The sequence below is a fragment of the Lepidochelys kempii genome, chromosome 5 (genome assembly GCF_965140285.1).
Source record: "Lepidochelys kempii isolate rLepKem1 chromosome 5, rLepKem1.hap1, whole genome shotgun sequence".
Classification (NCBI taxonomy): Eukaryota; Metazoa; Chordata; order Testudines; family Cheloniidae; genus Lepidochelys; species Lepidochelys kempii.
Genome location: NC_136384.1, coordinates 125,384,520 through 125,408,141, shown reverse-complemented (window position 1 = coordinate 125,408,141; position 23,622 = coordinate 125,384,520). Strand labels below are relative to the sequence as shown.

Below are 23,622 nucleotides of genomic sequence, written 5' to 3'. Positions count from 1 at the left end.
GATTATGGATGGAGTCCGGTAAGGATAAATTAATAATAAGTATTATTATTTATATAACAATAACAACAAAGATCACCTATAAGCACTTGTATAGCACTTTATATGTCCCAGTTATTGTATAAGCACGAGTTGATCCTCACACCCAGACCTGTGAAGTGTGCTAAAAATGATCTTCCACCTCCAACATATTGGGGAAGTGAGGCAGGGAGCCCTGGTCAGTGAGTGGCAGAATCAGTATTTGAACCCAGAATTTCCTCACCAGCCCACGCAGTCCCCAAAATGTTTTAGAGTGATCAAAGAGTACATGGAGATCACTGCATATGCCAATCTGAAGCCCATAATATGCAGCTACTGCTGATTCAGGAAAGCACGTACACCTGGGCATAAGTCCATTTCCATTTAAGTGCGTGGTGTTAAAACAGGTACTTACACGCTTTCTTGAAGAGAGATACTTTCCTGAATCGGGGCCATGTTTTTTGAACTAAAGAGGGCACCACCAATTTATAATCAACTCAGTTTCAAAAATGAAGTTAAAAGTCATATTCACCCTGCCCTGAGTCCCTGGTCCATTTATGGGCGTTTACAGTAATTGGTCAATGTTTTCTATTTTCCCTGACTGCTTTTGTGAAAGACTCACATCAACAGGGGACACTTACTACAGAGGGGAAAACAATGATGCTTATTGTACACAAAGCACTGTGGAAGCCACAGGGTAAACAAATTAAAAAACAAACCAACAGCAGACTTTCCCCCGCTTTGCTCTCTTTAAGCTACAGTCAGCTGAGCTGCTGCTTGTAGGCAAATAAATAAATACATAAATAAAAATAACAGTCAGACAGAATGTGATTTTTAAATTGATGGTGTCCTTGTAGCTAAATTAATCAAATCACCACAGATACACCGCAGGGCTAAATGCAGTAAAAAGGACCACCTTGTGCATCTCACCGCTGCTGGACGGTCCCTTCTGGCCTTAAGTCTATGAGATGAATGGTACCAGGGGAAGGGTCTGTCTGGCAGCTTTAAAGCTCTGTTTCATTATAACAAATCCTCTTTTGCCTGTGAAATCTTCAATTAGACAACTCATTTTTTCAGTGGATGCAGGTGTAAGGGGTTTGTAAAGGTCAAATTTACTTTTCACAGCTCTGCTAATTAGAGGTATTCATGGGATGAATCCACCGAAATGAGACAGAAGATAATACCAGCCCAGGTTTCTAAAAGATTTCACAGACATCGGTCATAGACATCCATCAGCAGCAGAAAATATGGCTTGAATAAACAGGAGCAGCACTGGGCAGCATACACCATCATCAGGGGACATGAGTGACTTTTAGAGGATCTGGACTTTGGGGTAAAAGGCATTAGACACCACACATGCATTCAGTCTCTTCCCACTACACAATGGGAGCCTCCCAGCTCTCACCAGAGAAATGCTTTTGACAACAGCACTAGCCTGGCTTCTCCTAACCACGATCAGACACAGTCCCAAGCTTCTGGGGTCACAATCTGCCCCCACATGCACAGGAGCAATTCTTCCAGAGATCAGTGGGACTGTGCACACCTCCCTTTAGTGCTAGCCAAAAAGCCACAGATCTCCTTCACCCTGTACCCTATCCGATCTCTGCCACCGATCTCCTTCACCCTTCCTATCTGCTGACTGGCAGGGACGTCCGAAACCAGGGAGGAGTCCCAGAGATCTTCATTGTCCTCTGCTTCTCCCGCAGACTCCACCAGCGCAGGAGGACATTGAAAAGCCACTGGAACAGTCTCCCCATTCCCAAAGGAGGGAGGTTCAGTGGGAGAAGCTCGCATACTGATTGTCCCAAGAGGGACAGTCAGTGCAGCCCCAAGCCGGGATCCAGCATCATCACCGCATCATGCAGGATCAGGGGCTCAAGGACTCCCCGTGCCAGGGGAAGGCAGAGCCATTGGGAGCTCCAGACAACAAACCTGCCACCCAGCACAACACTATCCTCCTCCTCAGGGCACACAGCTCCATTCTCAGCTGTTGCCAGCAGCTCAGGGGCCTCCAGAATCTTCGCCCTGTCAGAAACAGTCCCACGGAAACCTGTCCCATCAATCTGTTCTTCACCCCCATCTCTAGAACCTGCCTCTGTTTCCGCCGCAGGGAGGGAGCCCTCAGCCTCCAGGACTCTCCCCTGTCCAGGCACAGTGATGGGGTCACAGCAGAGGGTTTCTCGGGGGGGTAGGGAGGGCTGCTCCCTGGACAGCAACAGGCCACATAAGGTGATGGGGGATAGACTCTGACAGTGCAGATGCAGGTTCTGTCTCCTGCTGGTCCCTTGCTGTCCCGATCCCCATCTCACTATCCTGGAGTCCCCACATTCGTACCAGGGACCTCTGAGCCAGCAGCAAGTAGGCAGGAATCCCTCAAATAAGTACAGTCACCCCGCAGGAAACATTTCATGTTTTCCAAAGTAGCAAACACTGTATAACCAGCCCCATCTATGACACCAGGCGCAGGGGTTACATAGAACCACATACACCTGGGGCTGGAACGACAACACGCCTCACAATGGATTCATCCTGACAGCAGGAACTGCCTTCCCCTAACAGGAGAGATCAGACAGTGGCGTCTCAATGTGGAAGGGGGCACTGGAAAAAAACAGCTTGAATGAGGAGTGCAGAGACAGGAGAAGGGCAAAAACAATAGGTACAAGTCTTTTAGGAGCCTGCCAACCCACCCGTTTACAAATGTACATCTCCAGGGGGAGCTGAGACAGATGAGGGCAGAGGAAAAATGGCTCATTTTTGCTGGGTGAGAGACCTGGGTTCAATTCCTGATCCACCATAGGCTTCCTTGTGCCTCAGTTCCCTATCTGTACAAGGGAAGCAATGACACTGCCCAGCCTCAAAAGGTTATCGCAAGGATAAATGCATTAAAGTCTGTGAGCTGCTCAGATACCAGGGTGATGGGCCCAGATAAGTACCTGAAATCAGACATGCTTTATTAACTGGTCTGGGGAAGAAGACAGCTCCCGTGACCCCACCCCTGGTGCACTGTACCAGGTGGCTTTGCAGAGGAGGACAAAGCAGCCAGTTGGTGTCTGGAGTTTCACAGGTGGGGTGATTATATACAGGCTGCAGCACTGAGGGCTGTTCAATAGGGCAGCTGAATGGCAAGAAACCATTGAAAATGGTGGGAACAGGAAGGGAGACTAACACAAAGGCTCCCCATGGCAGCAGAGAGATCTTTCTGAACAGCAGCATTTCCTCAAGGGGTCAGGAACAGCTCACAACACAACTAGATCCACGAAGCTGTCTGAAATCTCCAACCTCCCTCGGCCGATTCTTCCCACAGACCCACCTCCAACCTCCCTCAGCCACTTCTCCCCACCAACCTCCCTCGGCCACTTCTTCCCACCAACCAGCCTCCAACCTCCCTCAGCCACTTCTCCCCACAGACCCACCTCCAACCTCCCTCAGCCACTTCTCCCCACAGACCCGCCTCCAACCTCCCTCAGCCGCTGCTCCTCACAGACCTCCCTTGGCTGCTTCTCCCCACAGACCCGCCTCCAACCTCCCTGGACTGCTTCTCCCCACCAACCTCTCTGGGCCACTTCTCCCCATGGACCCGCCTCCAACCTCCCTGGACCGCTTCTCCGCACTGACCCCCCTCAGCGACTTCTGCCCACCGACCCACCTCCAACCTCCCTCAGCCACTTCTCCCCACCAACCGGCCTCCAACCTCCCTCGGTCGCTTCTCCCCACAGACCCGCCTCCAACCGCCCTGGGCCGCTTCTCCCCACCGACCTCCCTCAGCGACTTCTCCCCACCAACCCACCTCCAAGCTCCCTCAGCAACTTTTCCCCACGGACCCGCCTCCAACCTCCCTCAGCCACTTCTCCCCACCAACCTCCCGCGGCCGCTTCTCCCCACCGACCCACCTCCAACCTCCCGCGGCCGCTTCTCCCCACCGACCCCCCTCCAACCTCCCGCGGCCGCTTCTCCCCACCGACCCCCCTCCAACCTCCCGCGGCCGCTTCTCCCCACCGACCCCCCTCGGCCACTTCTCCCCACCGACCCGCCTCCAACCTCCCTCAGCCACTTCTCCCCACCAACCTCCTTCGGCCATTTCTCCCCACCAACCGGCCTCCAACCTCCCTCGGCCTCTTCTCTCCACCAACCTTCCTCGGCGACTTCTCCCCACGGACCCGCCTCCAACCTCCCTGGGCTGCTTCTCCCAACTGACCCCCCTCAGCCGCTTCTCCCCACGGATCCGCCTCCAGCCTCCCTCAGCAACTTCTCCCTACAGACCTGCCTTAGGGACAGTGCCTCAAAATCGCACCGTACCCAGGACTAAATGTGCCATTACTGCCCCAGAGTGGGACCAGAGGAATCCTGTTTCAGAAGCACAATGCCTTGGTGGGCAGGCAGCATACCCTCCCTCCTGACCCACCTGAAATAAAGTCATGAAGGTAGATCTTTGTATTCCCCTGCGGTAACATTCCAAAAAAGTACCTACTCCGGGTTTAGCGTAAGGAAATATATTAATCTGGTGTACACAATGCAGCCAATTATAACAAGTAATCCAGCAGTACAGAAAACCACGTTGGATGCCCATGTTAGAAAGGTACCACCACCTTTCCCTTTTGCTTGTATTCTTATGGGGTTTCATGCAGTTTTGATCAAAAGACTGGCAGATCTCCGAGATCCTGCATTGTTCCAGGTTCTGACTATTGAATGATTCCCTCTCCTCTCCATTCTGCCATGGATCATTCTGTTTTGAAACAACACCCTACTCTGAGGTCACCTCATATCAAAACCCTACTGCACGCGAGGAAAGAAAACCAAAAGTCCCACCACTCATTTTAAGCCACCCTTCCAATCACAAAATAGGTTAGAGATGTAGCTCTGCATACTTGCAAGTAATTCTAGAGACCGATCCTACCTCCACTAACACTCAATTCCCTTATTAAAAAATATTACCCCAGTAACTAGAGAAAGCACTGAAATCACTTTAAAAACCACATGTTCGACAACTGATTCCCCTACGGTAAGTAATTGACTTCAACAGATGTTCTATATATTAAATCAAAACAATATTTAAAGCAACAGTCGAGCTCTGGTGGCCAAATATCTGAATGAATGGTAGAAAAACTGCAGAATGCAGTGAGGAGTAAAATGTGATAGAAAATACACCTAACAAAAGAACAAAGGGGATACATTTACTATGGCTACTATAAAACTATTTCAAAACACAACACAACTATTTCAAAACACAACTTGTACGTGAGCAGTAAAAGAAACCGGTTTTCTTTTCCGTGCTGTGCCTTAAAATGGTTGTGAAGACACTCACTGATGGGTGCCTCGCGGTAGCAGAGGAGCCCTGGCAGCCTCACCCGCCACACAGCACTCATATTACATACCGCCGGTCCTCTCACAAGTGTGTGTAAATCCCCTGGTTTTCGGAACACGAGTTTCAACAGAATTCGGCTTCCTCCAGGACCATTAGCACAAGTTACCTTAACTTGACCGTAAGTACAAGTTACAGATGGTTTCCCCCTCCTTAAAGCAGCCTCCCCTCGAGGCTGCGTTCACACACACATTATTCCCCTTCCGACGCAGAAATGGCAAGTTTTTGCTCCCAGCCGCCTTCCCAGCCGAGGGCGAGGGTCACGAAACTGGCCTCACCGCAGCCTTCACCAGCCACCCCGCGGCACACCGCAGGGAGAAGAGCCAGGCTCCGAGCCAGGGCAGGGCTGCCCATCGCCCCCCATCACTGCACAATCAACCCCGCGCCTGTTCCCGCCCGCCCGCCCCGGGCAAGTTTGCAGAGTTCGCCCCCCCCGCCCCCGGCACCTTAGATCCTGCCGGGGAGCCGCCACATCCCGGCTGCGGCCGCGCAGAAGCTGCGGTGGGCGACGCTCGCCCAGCAGAGCCGGGAGGAACGAGCGGGAGCTCCCCCCCCCCCCGCCCAGACCATAGAGAGCCGGGAGGGGAGAGAGAGCCTCTCCCGGGGTCGCGGCGCTGCGGCACCCGGCGCGTGGGCGGGGAACGCTGGGAGCCGGGCGGGGCGGCGCGTGCCTCTCCCGGGCGGTGGGAGCTCAGCGCGCGCCGGGTCCTGCGGCGGGTCCCCTGGCGCCCCGCGCAGGGCTGTGCAAGCTGAGAGCGGGGCGCTGGGGGAGCCACTGACCCCGCTCCCCCCCCGGCAGCTCGGGCCTATTCATCATCATCATCATCATCACGCCCAGCTCTCCTCCAGCGCTTTTCAGGGGCCCTGGCGGCCCTTTGCCCCTAAGGCTGTTCGCGTGGCTGCCGGCGAAGGGGGTGTCTAGCCAGCATCACGCAGCCAAGCGCCCAGCCCGGGCCCACAGCTGGGGCTTTCGAAACAGCGGTGTGGACGGGCTGGAACCCAAGTTCTGAAGCCACGGGAGGGGGGCTTGCACTAGGGTGGCCAGATAGCAAATGTGAAAAATCGGGACGGGAGGTGGAGGTGGGCCTCTAGAAAGGAAAAGGCCCCAAATATCGGGACTGTCCCTATAAAATTGGGACATCCGGCCACCCTAGGGCCTGTGGGTCGTGCCACAACTTCCAAGCACTGCTATGTGTATTGCGCTCCGTGAGCGCGGCTAGCCCCAGGCTGTGGGCCCAGGCTCACTCCAGCTTGCTGTGCAGCCCTATCCGGAGCTCATGTATACGCTCCAGCTGATGCAGCTGTGCCGCTGTAGCATAGACACTTCCTACCTCCACTGAAGGGGGTTTTCTGTGTTGCTAAGCCCCATGTCTCTGACAGGTGGTAGCTAGGTCGATGGAAGAATTATTTAGTCGACCTAGCTGTGCCTGCACCGGGGCTTAGGTCAACCTAACTACGGCGCTCAGGGCACGACGTTATTCACAGCTTCCGCAACAAGGAGCACCTTAAAGAGTAACAGATTTATTTGGGCATAAGGTTTCGTGGGTAAAAAACTACTTCTTCAGATGAGTGGCATTAGCTACATGGATCTAATTTTTAAGCGTAGAGCCACCTTAAGGGACCTACCTGCGAATTCTCTGGGAGCAAAGGGATCCTTGGATGGGGGTGAGTCAATGGGGCTCTGCCAGCTCTGTGCCCCACCTCACTGCCCCAAGCGTAGTGGGGTGTTGCAGAGGAAGACACGTAGCTAGAACATGCTGCACCCCACAGTGATTCTTTGATACATAGATTCCAAGGCCAGAAGGGACCATTGTGATCATTTGGTCTGACCTCCTGCATAGCACAGGCCAGGGAACTGCCCCAAAATAATTACTAGAGCAGAGCTTTTAGAAAAACAGCCCACCTTGATTTTAAAATTGCCAGTGATGAAGAATCCACCATGACCCTTGGTAAAATGTTCCAATGGTTTAATGACCCTCATTGTTACAAATGTATGCCTTATTTCCAGTCTCAGTTTGTCTCACTTCAGTTTCCAGCCATTGTATTGTGTTAATGTCTTTCTCAGCTAGACTGAAGGGCCCATTATTAAATATTTGTTTCCCATGTAGATACTTATAGACTGTGATCAAGTCACCCCTTCACCGTCTCTTTGTTAGATGAAATAGATTGAGCTCCTTGAATTTATCACTATAAAAGCAGGTTTTCTAATCCCATAATGCTTTGTTCTAGGTGAGCCTTCAGTGGGCCTGACTGTTATAAAAAGGCCGTCAGCTGCTAACTAGCTGAGCGGTGAACAGTGGAGAGGCTAACAGAGGGAGTTTGCCTGGGGAGAGCCCACTGAGGCTTTCATCTTGGAGGCTTCTCTGAGTAGTTACTACAACACCCGAGGAAGCTCTTAGAAGGAAGGTAATATGGTGGTGAGTGTTCAGCTGTTGTTACCTGCACAGGACGTGCCATGTTTGTCTTTCTTCCACAGGACAGAAGCGACTTTGTCTGTACAAAGTGCAAGCTGGTCTCCATATTGGAAGAGAAGGTTCAAGGTCTGGAGAAACAAGTATCGACCCTGCGTTGCATAAAAGAAACTGAAGATTTCCTGGACAGATGTCAGGATATGCTTCTACGAGCACAACGTTCTGAAGATTCAGAGCAGGCTGTGCAGCAGGACAGAAGGACGGTAAAGAAATTTGGCAGCATGTGACCTCCAGAAGAAGAAAGGGGACCGTCCATGTACCAGCAATGCAGATACAGGTAAGCATCCATTTTCATGTTCTCTCCACAGGTACTAATGCGGAGAATGGACTAGATGATACATCTGAGGGAAGGGAGCAGAAGGAGACTCCGCCGATTGGAAGGCATGAGATGCGCTGTCTTAGGGAAGGGAGTTCCACGACCACCACTTCCAAGAGAAGGAGGCGGGTGGTGGTGGTCGGGGACTCTATCCTCAGGGGGACTGAGTCATCTATCTGCCGCCCCGACCGGGAAAACCGAGAACTCTGCTGCTTGCCAGGAGCTAGGATTCATGATGTGACGGAGAGACTGCCGAGACTCATCAAGCCCTCGGATCGCTACCCCTTCCTACTTCTCCACATGGGCACCAATGATACTGCCAAGAATGACCTTGAGCGGATCACTGCGGACTACGTGGCTCTGGGAAGAAGGATAAAGGAGTTTGAGGCACAAGTGGTGTTCTCGTCCATCCTCTCTGTGGAAGGAAAATGTCTGGGTAGAGACCATTGAATCGTGGAAGTCAACGAATGGCTACACAGGTGGTGTCGGAGAGAAGGCTTTGGATCCTTTGACCATGGGATGGTGTTCCAAGAAGGAGGAGTGCTAGGCAGAGACTGGCTCCACCTAACAAAGAGAGGCAAGAACATCTTTGGAAGCAGGCTGGCTAACCTAGTGAGGAGGGCTTTAAACTAGGTTCACCAGGGGAAGGAGACCAAAGCCCTGAGGTAAGTGGGGAAGTGGGATACCGGGAGGAAACACAAGCAGGCGAGCGCGACGGGGAAGGGCTCCTGCCTCATACTGAGAAAGTGGGACGATCAGTGAGTTATCCTAAGTGCCTATACACAAATGCAAGAAGCCTGGGAAACAAGCAGGGAGAACTGGAAGTCCTGGCACAGTCAAGGAATTATGATGTGATTGGAATAACAGAGACTTTGTGGGATAACTCACATGACTGGAGTACTGTCATGGATGGATATAAGCTGTTCAGGAAGGACAGGCAGGACAGAAAAGTGTGGGGGGAGTTGCATTGTACGTAAGAGAGCAGTATGACTGCTCAGAGCTCCTGTATGAAACTGCAGAAAAACCTGAGAGTCTCTGAATTAAGTTTAGAAGCATGAACAACAAGGGTGATGTCGTGGTGGGAGTCTGCTATAGACCACCGGACCAGGGGGATGAGGTGGACGAGGCTTTCTTCCGGCAACTAACGGAAGTTACTAGATGGCAGGCCCTGATTCTCTTGGGAGACTTCAATCACCCTGATACCTGCTGGGAGAGCAATACAGCGGTGCACAGACAATCCAGGAAGTTTTTGGAAAGAGTAGGGGACAATTTCCTGGTGCAAATGCTGGAGGAACCAACTGGGGCAGAGCTCTTCTTGACCTGCTGCTCACAAACCGGGAAGAATTAGTAGGGGAAGCAAAAGTGGATGAGAACCTGGGAGGCAGTGACCATGAGTTGGTCGAGTTCAGGATCCTGACACAAGGAAGAAAGGAGAGCAGCAGAATACGGACCCTGGGCTTCAGAAAAGCAGACTTTGACTCCCTCAGGGAACTGATTGGCAGGATCCCCTGGCAGAATAACATGAGGGGAAAAGGAATCCAGGAGAGCTGGCTGTATTTTAAAGAATCCTTATTGTGGTTACAGGGACAAACCATCCCAATGTGTAGAAAGAATAGTAAATATGGCAGGCGATCAGCTTGGCTTAACAGTGAAATTCTTGCTGATCTTAAACACAAAAAAGAAGCTTACAAGAAGTGGAAAATTGGACAAATGACCAGGGAGGAGTATAAAAATATTGCCCAGGCATGCTGGCGTGAAATCAGGAAGGCCAAATCACACTTGGAGTTGCAGCTAGCAAGAGATGTTAAGAGTAACAAGAAGGGTTTCTTCAGGTATGTTAGCAACAAGAAGAAAGTCAAGGAAAGTGTGGGCCCCTTACTGAATGAGGGAGGCAACCTAGTGACAGAGGATGTGGAAAAAGCTAATGTACTCAATGCTTTTTTTGCCTCTGTCTTCACGAATTAGGTCAGCTCCCAGACTACTGCACTGGGCAGCACAGCATGGGAAGGAAGTGACCAGCCCTCTGTGGAGAAAGAAGTGGTTTGGGACTATTTAGAAAATCTGGATGAACACAAGTCCATGTGGCCAGATGCGCTGCACCCAAGGGTGCTAAAAGAGTTGGTGGATGTGATTGCAGAGCCATTAGCCGTTATCTTTGAAGACTCATGGCGATGGGGGGAGGTCCCGGATGACTGGAAAAAGGCTAATGTAGTGTCCATCTTTAAAAAAGAGAAGAAGGAGGATCAGGAACAGTCAGCATGGATTCACCAAGGGCAAGTCATGCCTGACTAATCTAATTGCCTCTGTAACGAGATAACTGGCTCAGTGGATGAGGGGAAAGCAGTGGATGTGTTATTCCTTGACTTTAGCAAAGCTTTTGATACAGTCTCCCACAGTATTCTTGCCAGCAAGTTAAAGAAGTATGGGCTGGATGAATGGACTATAAGGTGGATAGAAAGCTGGCTAGATCATTGGGCTCAACGGGTAGTGATCGATGGCTCCATGTCTAGTTGGCAGCCGGTATCAAGCGGAGTGCCCCAAGGGTCGGTCCTGGGGCCAGTTTTGTTCAATATCTTCATTGATGATCTGGAGGATGGCATGGACTGCACCCTCACCAAGTTTGCAGATGACACTAAACTAGGAGGAGTGGTAGATACGCTGGAGAGTAGGGATAAGATACAGAGGGGCCTAGACAAATTAGAGGATTGGGCCAAAAGAAATCTGATGAGGTTCAACAAGGACAAGTGCAGAGTCCTGCACTTAGGATGGAAGACTCCCATGCATTGCTACAGACTTAAGGCCCGAATGGCTCGGCAGCAGTTCTGCAGAAAAGGACCTAGGGGTTACAGTGGATGAGAAGCTGGGTATGAGTCAACAGTGTGCCCTTGTTGCCAAGAAGGCTAATGGCATTTTGGGATGTATAAGTAGGGGCATTGCCAGCAGATCGAGGGACGTGATCGTTCTCCTCTATTCGACATTGGTGAGGCCTCATCTGGAGTACTGTGTCCAGTTTTGGGCCCCACGCTACAAGAAGGATGTGGAAAAATTGGAAAGCGTTCAGCAGAGGGCAACAAAAATGATTAGGGGACTGGAACACATGACTTATGAGGAGAGGCTGAGGGAATTGGGATTGTTTAGTCTGCAGAAGAGAAGAATGAGGGGGGATTTGATAGCTGCTTTCAGCTACCTGAAAGGGGGTTCCAAAGTGGATGGATTTAGACTGTTCTCAGTGGTAGCTGATGACAGAACAAGGAGTAATGGTCTCAAGTTTCAGTGGGGGAGGTTTAGGTTGGATATTAGGGAAAACTTTTTCACCAGGAGGGTGGTGAAGCACTGGAATGCATTACCTAGGAAGGTGCTGGAATCTCCTTCCTTTGAGGTTTTTAAGGTCAGGCTTGACAAAGCCCTGGCTCGGATGATTTAGTTGGGGATTGGTCCTGAGGTCCCTTCCAACCCTGATAGTCTGTGAATCATTCTCGTGGCTCTTCTCTGAACCTTCCCCAATTTATCAACATCCCCCTTGAATTATGGGCACCAAAACTGGACACCGGATTCCAGCAGCAGTTGCATCAGTGCTAAATACAGAGGTAAAATAACCTCTCTGCTCCTACTCGAGATTCCTGGTGATGCATCCCAGGATTGCATTAGTCTTTTTGGCCACAAGGTCACACGGGGGGCTCATGTTCAGCTGATTTCTACCAAGACCCTCCAAATCTTTTTGGGAGTCACTGCTTCCCCCCTCCTGTAAGGATGGCTTATATTTCTTGTTCCTAGACATATGCATGGACATTTATCCGTATTGAAATGCGTATTGTTTGCTTGAACCCAGCTTACCGAGGGATCCAGATCACTCTGAATCAGTGACCTGTCCTCTTCCTTATTTACTGCTCTCCCAATGTTTGTGTCATCTGTAAACTTTCTCAGTGATGATTTTCTATTTTCTTCCTGATCATTGATCAAAATGTTAAACAGCACAGGGCCAAGAACTGGTATGTTGGAGGTGGCCATAAGCTACAGTAGCCATCAAGCTGGCTTGTAATATTCCACTTACAAAACTGGCCCACTGCAGTGTCCGATGTGGGGAATACAGATGTGGTGTAAAGCCCTTTCCCCAACCTCCACAGGTTTGCACTGAGCATAGCTTGGGCGGACCAGAGTATCAGGGCCACAGTGTTAGGGAATGAAGAAGCATGTGGCTAGCACTACATGGGGCTGACTTGGGCTCTTTAAGTCACAGCTACAAATACGTTTTCTAAGCTGAGTCATGTACGGAGCAGGCAGGCCTGGGGTGGGAGCATGTCGTCTTTCCCATAGTGCTGAGCAAAAAGCCGAACACGTGGATGGTTCTTTAGAATGAGCATATGGAATCATTCCTGTTGCGAGGGTCTGATCCTGGATCCAGAACCCCGCAGCAGACCACTAAGCTCTGTTTATAAGGGTGTAGGCAACCTCCAGATCCTTTGGCCTTTTGGATAATTTGTCCCAATCTGCAGGCTGCTCGCTGGAGTTTGCTGGCATTCAGATTTTTACTGTATGCTGTGGTCTCTTTATGTTGCATTAGTAAATTAGCAGTACTAAGATTGGTACCACTTACGTATTGCGGAATATGCCTCAGTTAAGCTGTGCCTTCTATGTTGGAGGGCCTAGGAGTAATGTAGATCTGGCCACGGGGTGGCGCTAGAGCGATACAAAGTAACAAGCCCTTCTGCAAAGCGTCATTTACACTTGTGCGAATCGTTTACATGGTATTGAGAAAAGCTGTGGTTTGGTGTATCCATCGAGCCTGGGGGACTGTATTCTGTAAGATCCATGACTGTAAACTCCTTTGGGGCAGGGAATTTTTTTTGTTCTGTGGTGGTTCACTGCCCAGGGGGGCTTCGATCCTTGATTAGGGCCAGGAGACATTACTGCAATGCAAATAATAATTGCAAGGTATCACTGCTTTTAAGGACTTGTGGACTTCATACAGCATTGCATACGTGATAATTCCCAGAGATCCCTATCAAGCCTGAGGGCACAATGATGGTGTCTATATAAGAATAGTCCTACTTAACATGTTATAGCAACTCCCCTGACAGAAACATAAGAGAACTTCACCGGACACACACACACACACAGAGTGGGGTTTAGGGTATGGCTGCATAACACTGCCTTGTAGTGATTGTACACTTCCTAAAAAGGAGTTTAAATACCCAACTACGGGAGAACCAGGAAATGCGGAGTTAGCCTCTCTGCCTGGCACCCTTGCAAGAATGTTAGAGTTGTAAGGAAGGATAGGCTTATGGTTAAAAAATATCTGGTCTGTGACTCAAGGAAACAGGATTGATTCATTGCTCTGCTTCATTTCTCTGTGGATCAGTAAAATGATCCACAGCTGTAAAATGGGGGTCAGAGCACTTCCCTACTGCCCGATGGGGTGCGAGGATACCAAATAAAAAGAACTAAGGATTGTGAGGTGCTCTTATGCAATGGTGATGGGGGCCAGCTAAATACCCAGACTGATAGAATAAAAAATAGCGAATATCCGAGCATCCGGAAGGGCTGAGTTAAGGTGACTCTTCTCACACAATCTGACCCTTTTACTCACCTAGCCAGCGCTCAGACTTATGTCCAATATGATTTTTCCCACAGATTTCAACACTTTTCAGAAACAATTGTGCCCCACTTCTGCATGCTTAACAAGGCCAGATGATGGGGTGTTCTGCCTCCCATGCTACGAGCTGCCGTTATCCCAGTCGGGCGCCAGCTCAGAGCAGTGTCCCAGTTACCACCCTGTATCCTCAGTTGATACAAGGGGTAAGATATTGCCAAAAATATTTGTAAAGAAACGAGAGAAAGTTCTCCCAGTCATTACCCAGCATGGTCAGACCGCCTTCATTAAATAGATACGGAGCAGGTAACCTGTGACAACTGATGACTCTCTGGCCTAGTGGATAGTGCACTCACTTATATTTTTATTAGTGAATGGACAAGTGATACAATAAAGATGGAAGAAAGGTCAGTGTAACTGGGATCCGGATTTTCCAGATTCGGTGTGCTGTTTGCTGCTTCCTCAGAAGAGAACTTATGGGATGCACAATGAAAATGGAGCCGCATTGTCCCCAGGCTCTGGACTGGGACTCAGGAGACCTGGGGTTTATTCCCAGCTCTGCTACTGTGTTCCTGGGTGTCCTTGGGCAAGTCACTTCCCCTTTCTGTAAAATGGGAATAATGATATTGCCCTCCTTTGTAAAGTGCTTTGAGATCTACTGTGAACAATGCTATAGAAGAGCTAGGGATTGTTAATTAGCTACAGTAATAACTCAACAATTCGCATACACTTGTAAATTGTATTAAGCGAAACTGAATGTAAAGATGAAGAAATTACAGCAAATATATGTAATGTTAAATAATATGATATTAAATGAAGAAATGTAACATAGGATATTAACATTTTTCAAGAAATAATGTCACTCAAATAACAAAGTCTTATTGTACAGTGGTGCATTGATACTAATTTTGTACTTCTCTGGATAGGTCATTGTGTTCTATATAGGTTCTTACACTGCTCATCACTGTAGTACCTGAGCACTTGAGTGTAAGGATCCACTTGGGTCTCAAAACCGCCTACCCAGAATAGCACCGCACAAAGTCTTCAGAATTCTGTTCAGCATCACTAGCTTCTGCTTGATTATCAAACCACTGAGCCAACTCCCACAAACACCAGGCTTCCAAACTGCAAACTTCACTGAGGAATAACAAGTAACAGCAAAATTAGACTTTAATAAATCAGGATTATGAGGCTGCTTCTCTGTAATCGGCTGGAGATCCTGATAGCACTTTAATGCTCTTCACTGGTGATGCTCTTACTTCAAATTCAAAAACTCCCTTCCAACACATTTCCTAAAACGAGTCTGCCTCCTATACCTCACTCCCAATGGGTCCTCCTTCCAGCACTTGGTGATTTCTTTGACAATGTCTTGATTAGCATAAATCTCTTGCCAAAGAGATGAAGGGCTGCCCTCTCGCACGTGGTGATGTGCATGGTGATAGAGCAGGGGTGGGCAAACTTTTTGGCCCAAGGGCCACATATGAGAAATTGTATGGCGGGCCATGAATGCTTCTCAAAATTGGGAGTTAGGTTGCAGGAGGGCTTTGGCTGGGGGTGCAGGCTCTGGGGTGGGGTTGGGGGGTTCAGGAGGGTGCTCTGGGCTGGGCCTGAGGGGTTTGGAGGGTGGGAGGGGTATCAGGGCTGGGACGTGGGAAGAGGTCAGGGGGGCAGGCTCCGGGCGGCACTTACCTCAAGCAGCTCCCAGAAACAGTGACATGTCCTGCCTCCGGCCCCTATATGGAGGCATGGCCAGGTGGCTCTGTGCACTGCCTTGTCTGCAGTGTGGTTCCCAGCCAATGGGAGCTGCGGGGGTGGCGCTTGGGGCGGGGGCAACATGCGGAGCACCCTGGCTGCCCCTACGCATAGGAGCTGTAGGGGGACATGCCGCTGCTTCTAGGAGCCGTGCGGAGTGGGGCAAGACCCCAACCCTGCTCCCTGGCTGGAGCTCGAGGGCTGCATTAAAACATTTGGAGGGCTGGATGTGGGCCCCGGGCCATAGTTTGCTCACCCCGTGATAGACATAGCTAAAACTACAAAACTGTGTGCCAAAAACTGCACAACCACATTTGCTTGTCAAGCCAAACAATGGAGCAATTCAAATCGTTAGTACATCTCTCCTTCCACCTGCATGGAGGTTATGCATCTGCTTCATAGATGTGGCCTTCAAATGGTGGTGTCTAACTGTAGAGAAAAGATAATTCAAACAAGCATACTTGTTATTTATTTGTACAGTCGTGGTGGCATGAAGGCGACCACTCATGGACCAGGATCCCATTGTGCTAGGCACTGTACAGACACTTGGAGGGAAAGCAAATCTTGGACAGAGAGACTTACTGGTCAGGGCCAATGCCAACGTCTAGGAGCCTAGGTTGGGGGCCAGAACCAGGGTTGGAGCCTAACAGTGGTTGCCTGAGTGTGGGACTGGGTTGGGGTCCTAGTACTGATGCTGGGAGCCAGAACAGATCCAAGGTTCCAGGGGCAAAGCCAGGGTCCATAGCCAGAGTAGGAGTTCAAGTGCTGAAGTCCAGGGTCAAAGTCGGAGTCCAGATATCAAAAGTAGGAGTCCCAATACCGAAGCTAGGGAGCAAAGCCAGAGTCCAAGTCCCAAAGGGGTCAGAGTTCAAGGGTGGAAGCTAAGGGTCTGAGCCAGGCCTGGGAGTCAGAGAGCAAGCTAAGAGGCAGGTCCATCACTACTGCTCCCATCAGAGTCCACCTCATTGCATAGAAGCTTCCTGGAACTTCTCTTGGGCCCAGGGTGTCTGGCTCAATTGGGGGCCACGAGGAAGCTATCAGTCCAGCTTCCCCAGGTAGCACTTCCTGTAGTATTGATCTCCACAGAGTCTGTGGGTTATGCACACAGCCCTACCATGACTGGTATAGTGGAGTGCTCTCTGCCATCACACAGATCTGGGTTCTAGTCTTGTCCCCCCAGAACTGCACAGTCTGATAGTGACCCAGACAATAATGCAGCTGCTTTCTGAGACACGGATTTTTAATCTTGCTAGGCAGAAGGTAAATCACATATGACTGAATGGCATTTTCCACCCTCCAAAATTAATGCTCCACTTCCCCTGATGGAGCATTCTTTTCACCTAACAAAAGTGCAGCATGGCATGAAACCTGTGATGAAAATGCCTAACACAGTAATTAGCTGTGAAGCATACAATTACCTACATCATGACTATCTGGTTTAGCCCACAATAGCAATTTACACTATTCCTGCCAATTATACTGTGCACAACTAAGAGTAAGAATCTATGTAGGAGGCCCACACTCTTCAACATGCAATGTAGCTCTGAATTAAGCCTCTGTTTATACCTCTGACACTCCTTTGTTCCACACAGACCTGCTAAAATATCCCCCAGATTGTGTTCCAGGCTTGGCTCTTTACTGCTGACTTATTCTAAAAGCTGCTTTGCAGCAATTTGCTCATAACTGCTACACAATTTTAGAAAATGACCAATTGTTCCCGAGGCAAGGTGCAGGAGGTGATCTCTTTTATTGGACCAACTTCTGTTGGAGAGAGAGACAAGCTTTCAAGCCACACAGAGCTCTTCTTCAGGTATGTCTACACTGCAGTAAAACACCTGTGGCTAGCCCATATCAGCTGACTCAGGCTCATGGGACTTGGACTGCGGGGTTATAAAATTGCAGTGTAGACATCCAGGCTCGGTCTGGAGTCTAGACTCTGGGATGGAGGATCTGAACATCTACACTGCAATTTGATAAATCCGCAGCTTGAGCCCCGCAAGCCTAGGTCAGCTGGCAAGGGCCAGCTGTGGGTGTTTTATTGCAGTGTAGACGGACCCTCCAGATCTGCAGAAGGTACTGAGAATGTCACAGCTAAATGCAAAATGCAACAGATAGTTTAGCCTAAGGAGTTAACACATATCGTAGGGGTCCACTCATGATGAAGTGGCCCATTAACACTGCTGCAGTCATAGGAGAAAAAAGGGGTTAGTGGGTTACAGACTGTTGTAATAAGCCATAAATCCAGTGTCTTTATTAAGACCATGATTTTAGTGCAGAAGTGGGCAAACTACAGCCCATGGGACTGTTCTGCCCGGCCCCTGAGCTCCTGGTTGGGGAGGCTAGCCCCCGGCCCATCCCCTGACCCGGTGCTCTGTGCTGCTCAGTGGCGTGGCTGGCTCCAGCCGGGTGGCGTGGATGTCTCCAGCCGGGCAGCGTGGATGTAGCACTGCCAGCCACCAGTGCTCCAGGCAGCGCGGTAAAGAGGCAGGGAGCGGGGGGTCGGATAGAGGGCAGGGGAATTCAGGAGGGGAGATCAGGGGGCAGGGGTGTGGATAGGGGACGGGGCAGTCAGAGGGCGAAGAACAGGGGGGTTGAATGGGGGCAGGGGGGCAGTCAGGAAGGGCAGGGGGGTTGGATGGGGCAGCGGGGGGCAGTCAGGGGCAGGGCTTCCAGGGGCAGTCAGGGAGAAGGGGTGGTTGGATGGGGCAGGGGTCCCAGGGGGGCAATCAGGAAGGAGGGGGGGTTGGATGGGGTGGTGGGGGGCAGTCAGGGGACAGGAAGAAGGGATGGTTGGATGGGACAGAGGTCCTGGGGGGCAGTCAGGAATGAGAGAAGGGGTTGATGGGGCAGCGGGGGGCAGTCAGGGGTGGGGGCTCCAGGGGCAGTCAGGGGACAGGGCGGGCGGACAGGGGCTGGGGTCCTGGGACAGGGGGGGCATTGGGGGTTCGAAAAGCAGGGTGGGGGATTAGGGCCGGGGGCCGGGCCACACCTGGCTGCTTGGGGAGGCACAGCCTCCCCTAATCGGCCCTCCATACAATTTCCGAACCCCGATGCGGCCCTCAGGCCAAGTAGTTTGCCCATCCCTGTTTTAGTGTCTAGCAGAGTTATGAATCTAAGCTCCCAGGCTCATGGTTTGAAAGTGGCGTGCAGGCTTCCTGGGAGGATGAGGACTGAGTGGCCAGATAAAGGAGTGATCGTTTTGTGAAAAGTGTTTGTCCACGGGTAAGATGGTGCTTTTGTCTTTTATCATTTTTCTGTGTAAGTTCATTTGAGAGCATAGTGATAGTCTGGTTTCACTCACATAGGTGTTATTGGGGCATTTAGTGCACTGAATGACATACACCACACCTTGTGACAGGCTTGCATGGGACCCATAGATCTCGAAAGGTGTGTTGTGGGTGGCATTGATCATTTTAGCAGTGGAGATATGGCTGCAGGTTTTGCACCTGTTGTTCTGGTAGGGTCTGCTGCCGCTTTGATAAGACACTATGAATGGCACCCTCTTTCCTTCTTTGAAATTGTCATTTCTTCTTCAAGTACTTAAACCTGGAATGGCATGGAGTGACTGCTTTGTAAATACTTTGACCAGTGAGTTCTGCCCTCGTAGATTCCCATCTCACAGAATCATAGAATATCAGGGTTGGAAGGGACCGCAGGAGATCATCTAGTCCAACCCCCTGCTCAAAGCAGGACCAATCCCCAATTAAATCATCCCAGCCAGGGCTTTGTCAAGCCTGACCTTAAAAACTTCTAAGGAAGGAGATTCTACCACCTCCCTAGGTAACGCATTCCAGTGTTTCACTACCCTCCTAGTGAAACAGTTTTTCCTAATATCCAACCTAAACCTCCGCCACTGCAACTTGAGACCATTACTCCTTGTCCTGTCCTCTTCTGTAAATTCTGTAAATCTCTGTAAATTCCATCTTATGACAGTGATCTCTTCCTTTTGTGTTTCTACTTTTATCCAAATATGCCATCTCTACCAGCTACTGACATCACTGAGAGAAACTCTGGAAGTTGCTAGCACTACCAGATCCAGTAGCCAAAAATATGGTAGCTCAGATGAGTAAGAAATACTTTTTAAAAAAAATTCAAAATAAAATTTTACATCCTGTTTGCACCAAAATGTATGTGCTGAGACCCCCCATCCCCAACATCCCAGCTCCTGTATGGGAAAGCCTTCAAACCTAGCATCACTGCCCAAGGAATGGGATAATATGACAGGACTGCCTGGAGTGAACTGGACTCGATGACCCAGGAGGTTCCAGTATTATGTTCCTCTACCCCATCAAAGCTTAAATGTGCCCCTTGGCTGGCTAGGCAATTTGGTGTCTTGGCAGAGCTCTGGGGATTGGGTTTGATTTGGCCCTCTGGCTAAGTAATCAGTCCCCTTCCAGAGTATAACAAAGAGTCCAAGACTAAACAAAATAAACACATTTTTACTCAGGTCACAACCCTTTGTCCTATGAGAACTACCCCTGAGGTTGCAGGGAAATGGTGCAAGACAGCTGGGGAGAAGGCACATCCTACCCACTCCTTAGTGAGAGGGCTGATTCAGATCACAGGGCAACTTCAATTCATAATCAAATAAACATTTTCTTAACAGCTGCCCTCAAGGATCACAGGTGTTCACCGTGCCACAGGTTGGAGCAGAAATTTTAAAAAATTAAAAAACTTTGTTCAATCGCCTGGTTAAAATTTTGTATGGCCAATCTCCAGTTACAATGAATTTAGAGGGGAAATAAACCACTGACTCATACATTTTAATCATGAAAATCCTAGAACTTTCATTCTGTCAGGGAGAATAGTAATGCCATTATAACCATCCCAAATCAGTAGATGATGTATGTTGATATCCAGTTTGTAAGCACCTTGTCATTATCTAAGGAGAGATGAGATAGACATTACAAGAACACAATGCTGTGTTTGAGGTATGTTCAGCAGCAGTCAAACACAAAAGCAAGTTAGTTGTTTTTGCCACTAGGCAGAACACTGCAGTGGCGCATATCAAGATTTATGTCCTAAGATCACATGGCTTTTTTCCTTCATTTGGAAACAGGCCTCTCTGAGATCCATCAAAAACGACGTCTGAAGCAACAAGATCCAGCAGATCTATGGTGAACTCAGAGATATTGAAACTCTGCTTACAGGGAAGGGTAATGAAATTCCTGCCTTGTGTTAGTGCAGTTCAGTGGACGTCAGATCTGCTGAGCATGAAGGAAATGATGGTGGGGTAGTCATGCCCACTGTAGTTAAGGTTGAGATAAGCTTAATGTTTAACAGCTGATTTTTCCAAGTGTTCTAAAATCCATGTGCTTACTTTCAGGTTCCTTGAAAACTGCTGTGCCTCATGGAGCTCTGATGGAGGGTTAGTGGTTCAAACTGGAGTTAGTTTAAGCTAGAGATTCCTGAGATACCTACACACACTTACAAAAATAATGACATCAACTTTTTACGGTTCTTACAGCTTTTGGGGCTCAAACTATGGCTCTTGTCCTCCCCAAACTGATCTCACCCAATCAGGGATTATCTTGGCTTGAATAATTAACATTAACATTCAAAAACCAGTCGGAGAACAGTTCAGTCTCTTTGGTCACTCTATTACAGACCTAAAAGTGGCAATTCTTCAACAAAAAAACTTCAGAAACAGACTCCAACGAGAGACTGCTGAATTGGAATTAATTTGCAAACTGGATACAATTAACTTAGGCGTGAATAAAGACTGGGCGTGGATGGGTCATTACACAAAGTAAAACTATTTCCCCATGTTTATTTCCCCTCCTACTGTTCTTGTAAAGTGCTGGAAATGGCCCACCTTGATTATCACTACAAAAGGCCCCCCACCCCCGGTAATAGCTCACCTTTCTTGATCACTCTTGTTACAGTCGGTATGGTAACACCCATTGTTTCATGTTCTCTGTGTATATAAAACCTCCCCACTATATTTTCCACTGTATGCATCTGATGAAGTGAGCTGTAGCTCATGAAAGCTTATGCTCAAATAAATTTGTTAGTCTCTAAGGTGCCACAAGTCCTCCTTTTCTTTTTACGGATACAGACTAACATGGCTGCTACTCTGAAAGCAAGACTGGGGCTCTGTCACAAATTAGAGCGTTTGCAGGCAGGCTGATGGCAGAGTAAATGTGGTTCCGTCTAGGTGACATGCTACAGGCATTGAACCTCCACAGCTCCCATGCACTGTCAAGTCAAGTCCTGCTGTTGGCAGCTCAGATTCGTGTGTTGTGCAAATTAGTTGGGTTCTGCAGGGTCTGCCTCTGGAAGCTCTGCTCTGAGCGTAAAGCTTCGGGTTTAAGAGGCAATATTTCAGAGTGCTCAACAATCCTTGTGCAAACTCAGATTTTTATTGGAGAGGTATTGTCAAAGAAAATAGCATTAATTCAATAGAGGGAAAAGGAAAGACTCTTGTAAGCAGCAGCATTCGGGTAATTTAACCATGCTGCATACCCCTCACCTGTTTCCTGAACAATGGGAAAAGCAAGTAGCTCCAACTCTCATCAATGTCAGCATGATCAAAGGAGTGGCTGAGCAACGTCAAAGACCGGTAACAGAGAACCCTATTCTAATGACTGCCATAAGGGCAACACCGACTAATATGATGCCAGCATGGTATCCTCAGGCAAAAGACAGGTTTCAGAGTAGCAGCCGTGTTAGTCTGTATCCGCAAAAAGAAAAGGAGGACTTGGGGCGCCTTAGAGGCTAACAAATTTATTTGAGCGTAAGCTTTCGTGAGCTACAGCCCACTTCATCGGATGCATTTTCCACTGAAGGCACCACAGAAATATTTTAGTCACTTTTTAGCCCTTTTTATACTACAGCTGTGCCATATTAGGGTAGATTAATGGCACAAGCTGGGGACGTTTGGGTTCTCCAGATACAGATCCTCCACTAAGGAGATTATTTTAATAATCAGCATGCTCTATAATCCACAAACATAGCCATATTGTCTTGAAAACTGTCCAACAGGGGCAGCAGTGTACTACTTAGAGCAAATTTGCGGAGGGTTGTGCAGAGTCCCTTTCCCCTACACTAGATCCTAAATGGAGTATAGAGTCCACCCCACTCCCCATCGGCGCCTCCTGGTGGCAGATGTGCCCCTCACAGTCCTTTGGTTACCACCTTTCTTCCTACCAGTAGCCCCTCCAGCCTGACGGGGAGAATTCACTGCTCTTAAACTTCACTGATGCCAAGTTCAAGTTGTGTGGCATTGCCTCATACTCTTCCAAAACGTCGAGCGCAGCTACACTTCAGCCTCTGAAAACAAGCCTATGAAGAGTAAAGGTATGTGCCACTCCCACAACGCTAACTGTGCCACTGGAGCTGATAAGAACCAGTGGGAAATCTGCAGAAGACGTGCTGCCAAAATAAGCAGATATGATTAAAGACTAAAAGAAGATGCCATTGTTTGTACAGTGTTACACAGAGTTGAAAGCCAACATTCAGGTGCATGCAACTGCCACTCACGGTTCGGTGTATATTGAATGGTGGAGGGATTAGCTGGAAGGGGTTGGCAGACCTGTTGCTGTGATATGAGGATCGGTGCATGTGTACCCTCAGGGATCAGGTACGATTCATTCCAGCACTAAGTTCTGCAGGTTGTGTCAGCTGAGATGAACAAGGTCCTCTTGCTACAGGGATTGTCAGCAGTCTGCTGGCATATGACTCTCTGCTGAGGCTTAGTAAGGAGTAAGCAAAGGCAACGTCTCATACAGAATCCTTCGGACAAGGGTGGCTTGTGTGGAGTAGGCTCAGTGTTTAAGTGTAGGCCAGGTGTGCGACAGCTCCTGTTTGCTATGCCTTGCCTAAACCCGAATTTTCTTTAGCAAAAAGGTGCTAGATTCTGTCCAACAGTGCTCAAGCGTTCTGTTCCTGAAGTGATTCACAGGAAGCCTGGCGGGGGCGGAGAAGCAGAGCTGGGTGGCATATTCAGGGGAGGAGGCAGAGCGGAAGTGAGCTGGGGCAGGGAGCTGCCAGTGGGTGCTCCAGGGCTGGAGCACCCATGGAGTCGGTGCCTAAGGCACCACTTTTGGCCGGTTAAATTTAGAAGCCCTTTTAAAACCGGTTGTCCCTTGCAGACAAAGAAATTTAATTTCTTTAAAAT

The 23,622-nt window shown here is 49.3% G+C and overlaps 1 protein-coding gene and 1 long non-coding RNA gene across 5 annotated transcripts in view; one reads left to right on the top strand and one right to left on the bottom strand.

Moving 5' to 3' along the window:
- FBXO10 (F-box protein 10) overlaps positions 1-5,938 on the bottom strand; it is a 78,660-nt gene extending 72,722 nt beyond the window's left edge. For 2 of the 3 annotated variants that reach the window (XR_012159142.2, XM_073345727.2), the window contains exon 1: positions 5,821-5,889. The gene's annotated coding sequence lies outside the window, so the exon portion shown is untranslated. Of the gene's footprint in view, positions 1-5,820 lie in introns of all 3 variants that reach the window. The other variant, XM_073345729.2, reaches the window with a different exon arrangement.
- Positions 5,939-6,033: 95 nt separating this feature from the next.
- Positions 6,034-14,578, top strand: LOC140911823 (uncharacterized). 2 transcript variants are annotated; one of them, XR_012159140.2, is made up of 3 exons: positions 6,034-8,048; positions 8,154-8,826; positions 10,127-14,578. It is a non-coding gene; the product is annotated as an uncharacterized LOC140911823 (long non-coding RNA). The 2 variants fall into 2 exon arrangements; XR_012159139.2 differs by lacking the exon at positions 8,154-8,826 and having other exon boundaries at positions 6,034-8,122.
- The last annotated feature ends 9,044 nt before the right edge of the window (positions 14,579-23,622 follow it).